Here is an 8,796-nt window from a genome sequence, read left to right as displayed (position 1 = left end):
TGCTTCCATAAGAGATTTACACAACCAGGCTTTACATTTTTATCATGCGGAAAGCTGTCAGAAGAGGTTGGAAATCGCAGACTGTCAATGAGTGGGCGGAAAATAAGTGATCTTATTTTTTAAAAGAAATACAGTGCATGGACAATTCAAAAGGGAAATAAGGAAAAATAAAGGTAAGGAAAGCAAAGACAAGGGGGAGTAATAGGGCTTTGTTATTGTGTAGCATGTTGGAAATAATAAGAATTCAATATTTTTAACAAACATTTTTTTCTTAAAGTACTAATAGGATAAAATGAATGACTTTTTGTTCATATTTACTTATTCTTTTTTCCTATACATTGGTCCACCATCTTTCAAGGAAAAATAAAATATCACTGACCAAAAGCCAGGATCTGGCTTTCTCAACAGTATTTGTGCCTGGCGACAGTTGCAGGCTTGTCACATTTAGTCTATCTCTAAGCTTCTTGTAGAAATATGAACAGATATCACTGTACAAAGCCTTAGAAAGACAAGACTGTGATTCAAATTGTCCTTTTTATTCAACACCTTCTTGTGAGTAGAACTAGCCAGAAGCAATGCAAGCTGGGATAAAGAAACATGACCAGCTGTCCAATGGAGTCAGACTCTTTGAAACTAGTGGTATTTTCTCTGAGAAGTAATTGAAATAAACAAGAAATTTATCCTTGCTTCAGCTCAAGGAATGGAGAAAATGCATATTGAGAAGTGAGAATAGAGGATGAATTGGTTTAAAAAAATAGAAGAGACATTCTGGCAAGGGCAAAGGAATGAGCTGAGAGTGCCTAAAGACATTTTACAGTAAATATTTTGGTAAATCATTATGCAGTTTTATTTTGTTTGTTTTTCAATTTTGTCCAGTCTGCACTTCCAGCAATGAAGTGATGATGACCAACTGGATTTGAATTTATACAAACTGTAAAATACCAGCTTTAGATATCATAGGAAATAGGTTATGTTTAATACCACATAAATATTCTAGTGAAAAAAAAGCATTGTATTAGTCTACTAGGGCTGCTATAACAAAACACTGCAGAGTGGATGGCTCAAACAACAAAAATTTGCTTTCTCACAGTTTTGGTGGCTGCGAGTTCAAGATCAAGGTGCTGGCATAATTGTTTTCTCTTGAAGCCTCTCTCTTTGGCTTGGATGGCTGCCTTCTCACTGTGTCCACACATGATCTTGCCTCTATGCACACACATCCTTGATGTCTCTTCCTCTTTTTAAAAGGACACCAGTCCTATCAGATGAGGGCCTCACACTTATGTCTTCATTTAGCCTTAATTATCTCACTAAAGACCCTATCTCAAAATACAATCATATCAGGGGTTAAGGCTTTAACATATGAATTTTTGGGGGACACAGTTCAATCCATAACAAGCATCTGGTAACTACAGGAAACTTTTTATGTATTCCCTGGGTATGAGGAGATTCCTTGTTCTTTATTCATCTCTTTAAGATAAGCATAGCTAAGATTTAACTTCTCTTTGGAATTAATGTAGCTATATTTATCAGGGCATTTTTAGAGAACGTATTAGAAAAAAAAAATTAATTCGAAATAAGTTGTTGATCACACCAATAATTTTAAGTAAGTGATCTAATATGAAAGCCAAGAACACTGTCTACTTTGGTGCACTATGGAAATGCCTCACCAGCCCAACCAAGCCACACTGACATGCCAGTGCAGTGACTTTATTTCAGAGCAATATTTTTGTAGGAAAAGACCATACCACCTACATATAAATATCAGAAAAAGTTACCTGAAGTTTAGAAATAAGCAATAGATTACTAGGTATTCTTTTATTCCTTGGTTTTGTATTTATTTGTCATTTTAAAAACTCTGTAGGAATAGAGGTTAACTTGTAGATTTTTGTCAGGGAGAGATGTAAATAATTTTTGTCCAATGAAAGAAATAACCCCAAAAGTTATCATTTATGGCCATATAAGACATTACTCAGTTTTATATCTAAATATTTATTATTTATCTAATCTTACCCTAATATTTCTTTTTAAAATTAACTCTATACTTACCTCATCAAATGTCTTTTGAACTGATTTAACTTGACTGGTTCACTCATTAATTAATGGGTTAAACAGAATCTTTGACAAATGTTCATTTGATATTTGCCTCAGAGGCATAAACTTATTTTCCTGAAAATAATACTTAAACATAACCAATAAACATGTATTCATTGATTAATAGCTTACATTGGCATATTATAATAAACAGTCTAATCTGGAAACTGAATCCTTAATAGGAACTATAACACCAAATAATTTGTAGTTTAATTTTTAAATTACTTTTCATGTTTTTAGAGAAAAATAGAGAATTGGAAATTCAAGAAAAGCAACAGGAGCATTTTAAAAAATCTTTTATTTCTAAGTTTGTTGATTGCAAATTTATGTATGAAAAGGTTGTGCCTATTGCTGAATTTCCTCATTGTTTTCCATTGTTAATATTAAACCAACACATGTTGATTAATTCTCTATGTGGACATTGTGAATATATATTTATAGAAATACTGTAGGAGAGTATGATTTCAGTCCATGGTAGTTTATAGTAAAGGAAACCAGGTTTAGTCCCCAGTGGCTAACCTAACAGATAAGGTACTCTCCGTGGTTAATTTGGCTAGAGTCCCACATTAACTTTAGGTATTTTTCAGGGAAGAAAAAGCAGTGGTTTTTACCCAAAGAAATTTAGCTTAGTACCATGGCAACAAAGGAATTAGCTAGCTGGATTGTTGGAGGTTATATAACCATGAATGTAGAATACTTTTGACCTAGTCCCACTGAGCTGATTTTTCTGTCTTTTCAGAATTCAATATTTGAGGCCAGGAATCTTTCCTACTGTGAAGTCTTCCTTACTATGGACCTAGGCTAAATTAACTGCCCCTGAATCCCTATGCCATCCTTTAATTGCACTTAATTTCATATACTATATACCTCATTTTATGATCCTGTTTACTCCATGAGCTCAATAAAAAGCAATTATGTTTGTAATTCAACTAATTTAGTGTTTGACATCTGTATATTAAATAAGTAAAATGGGATAAAATATATTTGATTGACCAGCCAAAGTGAATTAACTAACTTGAAATACAAACTTGAGTATGCTCAAAAATAAAAGGACCTTATGGAATGTATCTACACACAAAAAGCAGATCTATAAGCACAAACATTAACACATGAATTATCAAAAATTTTCCCCCAAATAACTGCTTATCCAACAGAATTCAACCATTTTGCTTCTTTTCAAATCTTATTGGGAGTATAAACACAGTCTCAATCTGAATCTGTCTGAATCTAATCTAAACTCCACACCTTTAACCAGCAATTACTACAACATAGATTTCTCTATTGTCGCAGCTATAATTTTGTAAAGCATTTATTTTTAAATCATTGAGACTTCTTATAGTTATTAGCATAAAAAGTTATAGAAATATTTAAAATATCCCAAATATAACACTGAGTTTTATTTCAAAGGAAGGTTTTGTTGTGCATCTAAATGCCAGAAAATAAGGCATATAATAAAGAGCCTGGTAGAGCTTTTACTTTGACAATATCACTGAAAATGGCTATAAAATCTGTAGGAAACCTCTGAGGGGGATGCAGAATCCATTTTGTTTTAAAACTGACCCTGAAGCTGTGTCAAAACATTTTTAATATCCACAATGAAGAGTCAAAGACAGGGCTGGCAGATTTCTCAGGCTTGAAGTAAAACATTCAGTTTAGTGATTCTACTTATTTCATGTGATGGGGTTGAAACCAATGTAGAGAAAGGGTCTTTCATTTTCCTTTATTTACACCTATTAATTGCCATTTTTAAATTATGAAACAGCATAGCTAAACCATACAAAAAAGTATTTTTAACTGCCAGACTAGTTCAAAGAAACACCAAATGCCTCCCTTTCGATCATGAAATAAGGAAATACAAAAGAGTTAATTTTTTCAATGCTTCAAAAATAATTCCATCTCAACCATATGCAAGTCTATCTGATTTGACCTCCTTCTAATGTAAGCTAAAATGTAAGTTATTCTCACACCTCAGCAAGAATGTAAAATATTTTAAGAACAGACATGTGAGATAAAAATGTCAATAATGTATTCATCCCTTGTAGTCAGATGTAGCCTTCTGTAGTCCAGTAATTCAGTTAGGAAAACAGATTGTGCAGCTCAGCCTTTCTGAATGTCTTACCTTCTAAACTTTATAAAGCTTGTTTTTAGAGCCTAGTAGTTATAGTTATTCAGAAAGGACTAAACCTTTTCTGCTTCTGTGATGTGTCCGTTCTGTTAATTCTCATTACATTCTTATAAGTGTATCTTATTTTAAATGATGCATCTTTTCATTTTTCTTAGAAATCAATCTTAGGAAAGATACTCTGTTATAAGTGTTACTCAAATATGTAGGCAATTTGTTCCTTACTGGAATAAAATACCTACCAACAATTAGCAACTGCTATATCCTGTTACCAATCTTACCCAAGACATCAGTCAAAGAGTTTGTTCCCTAGTCAAGAAAATATTTATTGACTCTTATATATTCTGGTATGATTCAAAGACTTTGGTAGCTGTCTCCTTGTAATATTTTAGCTTTTAAGCTGCTTCCCTGCCTCACTGAGCTCACATAAGATACATCTGAAAGCTTTAGTACAAATTTACTTCGAATAAAGTCTTCAATTCATTTTCATGGCACCAAAAAGACAGCTTTAATAACTGCAATGACAAATAAACTGGAAATCATTCCAGGCCTTTTCACTTAACTGACAAGTAGAACACTCTCATAATGAGCCGCAGGTTTTACGTTTTCTCTTTGACCATAATAGCTTCATTTAAGAGCGTCAGACCCTGACACTTCATCATTTATCTACATTATTTCTCATCTACTTTCAAATAAATTATGGAATACTAGACTGAGCACATAAAAACAAAGTGACTTGTTATCAGTAAACAGAAAGATAAATTGTCCAGAAGTTCCTCATTTAGTTCCCTTTAAATTTAAGGGCAAGTTATTGGGTGCACCTTTTTTAACATCCAATGTTTGCATTTTTACAGCCATCTTATTTCTCTTGCCACTGGCCTCTGTGCACTCATCCAGAGCCTGATGTGGAAGGCATAAAGTAATCCCATTATCCCGAGGTTTGCCGCTGAAGTACAAAGAGGCAGAAGGGGAGAAAATCAAATAAAAAAAACTTGGAAAGAGATTTCTCCACATCTGTAAAAACCCCCATCCATAATATATCTTGTCATACTAGGAAATGTGACACTTCCAAAGTAATGAACAGTGCAACTGTAACTCTTTTAGCCCTTGGAAATATAGCACTGATTTTAAATGGATGGGTGAGTGCCATCTCTTCTCACTGAATCATCCCCCTCCTTTTTTAACCATATAGAACTGGAGAAAATAAAATCACTATCAGATTGTATTTCTTTTTAAAACTGTTGGCCAAGTTAACAGAAATCCTCACATCTCTTATTTCTTACTTATTTGTTTGGTATTAACTTTCAAAGACTTACAGAATCATATCAGATTAATAAGTACAAAAATCAGTATTAAAAAACACTAAACCATGAATTTTTGTACGTGTGGTAGTACATATTGAAGTCTTGGATGGATGCTGTATTTATCAATGAAGGGAGTCATAGGGTGATTGTGTATTAACAAATTTTCAATGATTTGAGGTATTCTGAAATTAACTCTCAAAAAGCATACTTTTTTGTTGTGTTTTTCCTAGCTAGTCCAATCAATTTGGTCATAATACCTTTCAAATTTAATAAGAAATTATATGGAAATTTATTCACAGGTGACAACATTTATAGACCCCCTTACTCTGAGTTAAATCCTGATACAGGGAATTATAAGTGAAAGGATATGTTCCATTATTTGTCCTCAAAGAGCTCTGAGAAAAAGGTTTCTCATTTAATTTTGACATGCTATTTAGCTTCTGAGATTCTACAGTGGTGAGAATAATTTAAGGAGTTAATTTATATTTCTCTATATTTATCCATTGAGGGACTCTTCCAAGTTCTAGTTCCTGAAAATATGGTAAAATAATATGGTCGTCTGGCTCCTTCTATATATATATAGAACCTGAAGAGGTTCTAGAAAGAGAGGCTGATGGATCTGTCAGCCAGTCAAAGTCATAGAGAGGTTGGTGGATCAGTTGGGACAAAAGAAGGTAGTTAGTGCTGTGTGTGAGTGGGGGAGTGACAGAGAGGGGGAGGTAGAGGTAGAGAGAATAAAAGGCAGAAGAACCCGGAGTAGAAACAGTATAGATAGGATCAATTTAGCTTTTTTAAAAAGTAAGGGAAAGAAAACAGGTACAGTGCTGGCTTTTTAAAAATAACAGTGTCTGGGTAAATGTACAAATTATCCCTTGACGGTTCCTTGGCATTCCCCTAACCGCTAAAGTCACCAAGAGAGACAAAGGTCAGGACATGGATTTTTTCCCCCATCCCAAACTACACAACCCAGTAAAGATGACTAATCCCCAAAAGGTAATACACACTTGCAAAGAAAAGCAAAAAAAGACATCTTGAGAGCTCAATAAATAGAAGAGAAAGACAACAATCTCCAAACCTATAGGATGAAGCTGATTCAACAAGCATTTAAGTGTTGTCAACTAGCAAAGGGGGATATTGTAAACCTGAAACAGGAACAAAACGTAATAAAATATAACAACCATAACAAGTAGGGGTTCTGGGTGTGAAAATATCCATTAAAATAGGCAACTCAATAAATAGTCCAAATAGATAAAACTGAAGAGCTAGTCAGTGAAATGGAACATAACGTGAATCTCAGAAGGATTTGAAGGGGAGAGTGGTAATAAAAGAATGAGGATAGACGTGGAAGAGTTAAATTGCACTTCCTAAAAATCCAAAAAGAGTAAAATAGAGAGATGACAGGAAGCCTTTAATAAACTGATATAAATTCACACACATGCACAATATACCTCCATAATAACAGTTACAACTGATTTATAAGATTCAAGGAAATGAATGAAAAATGAAGCAAATTTATATAAAGTAATACTCTTACAATTTAATATGTTTAGAAATGTGAAAGAACTTTGTTTAAACAAAGTTAGTAATCATACCAGCCCCATGTTTGTGAGGTTACGATTCATATTGTACTTATCTTTATGTTTTCAGCCTGAAGAGTAACGCCTGGCTCTTAGTGTTTAAATAAAATAGATGAATTTAAATTCTTCCTAAACCAGCATTATAGATGAATTGGTATCATTATTAAAGAATTAACTCTATTTTTGTTTGTACCAAGATTATAGAAACTAAGTTTGTCTAGTTGCTCTTCTAAGGGGGTCAGATACAAGGGTCCTGGAATATTTTCTAGATAATGTAACACCTAAGTAAATCTTAAGAATAGATATATATTCATAAATTGGAAGGCTCAATACTGTTAAGATGTCAATTTTCCCTAAATGAACCAGAATAGAGTCCAGAATGTTTATTGATTTTCATCAACGGGCTAAGGCAATAAAAAGAGGGAAAAAAAAATCTTTACAAAAAATGGTCCCTGAAAAACTAGATAAATATATAGGAAAACAAAAACAAATAAAAAAACTTTGACCCATAGCTCATACCATACCAAAACCTTAATTATAAATAGATCATAGACACAAATATAAGAGCAAAATTATAAAACTTTTAGAAGAAAATGCAAGAGTTAGAGATTCAATAAAAGAAAAAATATGGATAAATTGGACTTTATCAAAATTAAAAACTTCTCCCCATGAACAGACACCTTTAAGAAAATAAAAAAGCAAGTCACACAGTGGGAGGAAATATTTGTTATACACATATATATATATATGTATATATATTTCTGGAAAAGAACTTATATTTAGCCTATGTAAACAACTGTTCATGGTAAGTAACAAAAAAATAATAACCTAATAAAAATGGGCAAAATCCCTTAGGAACTTCTAAAAGGAAGATAAATTATTGGCTAATAAGCATAAGAAAAGTGCTCAACATTTTAGTAATCAGAGAAACATAAATTAAAATGGCAATGAGGTACCACTACACACCCCCTAGGATGGTTAAAAAAAGAAAATGACTGTCAACACCAAATGTTGGTGATGTGGAGTCACTGGAACTCTTACTAATTGCTGTGGAAGAATAAAATGTTTCAACCACTTTAGAAAACTGGAATTTTCTTATAAATTTAAATACATACTTACCATATGACCCAGTTATTCTATTCCTAGGTATTTTCCCAAGACAAATACAAACATATATATATATATATGCAAGTAGAAAAACTTGTACAAGATTATTTGAGTAGCAGTTTTGTTCATACTATCCACAAAATGACAACAACCCAAATATCCATCTACAAGATAATGGATAATCAAACTGTGATATATTCATACAAAGGAATACTGCCTCATAGTAGTAGCAGCAATAGTAGTAGTAATATAACTACATGAGTAAATCTCAAAAACATCTTGAATGAAAGCAGGTAGACACAGAAGAGTAAACACTGTTGGCTTCTACTTATATGAAATTCAAGAACAGGGATAATCAGTCTATGGTTTCAGAAATAAGAATTCTTATTTATAAGGTATATGAATTGACTGAAAGTGGATGTGAAAGAAATTTCTGAGATAATGAAAATTAGCTATATCTCTTTGTTGTTGTACCAAGATGTACACAGTTTGTCAATAGTCATTGAATTTTACACCATATGAAGATTCAGCCTTAATAATAAAAAATACAAGGAACCTTCTTCCTAGTTTGGTGATAATCTCATGGGGTGGGTTT

This window comes from Tursiops truncatus, chromosome 7, assembly GCF_011762595.2.
Source record: "Tursiops truncatus isolate mTurTru1 chromosome 7, mTurTru1.mat.Y, whole genome shotgun sequence".
Classification (NCBI taxonomy): Eukaryota; Metazoa; Chordata; class Mammalia; order Artiodactyla; family Delphinidae; genus Tursiops; species Tursiops truncatus.
Note: the sequence above shows the minus strand (reverse complement) of the source record.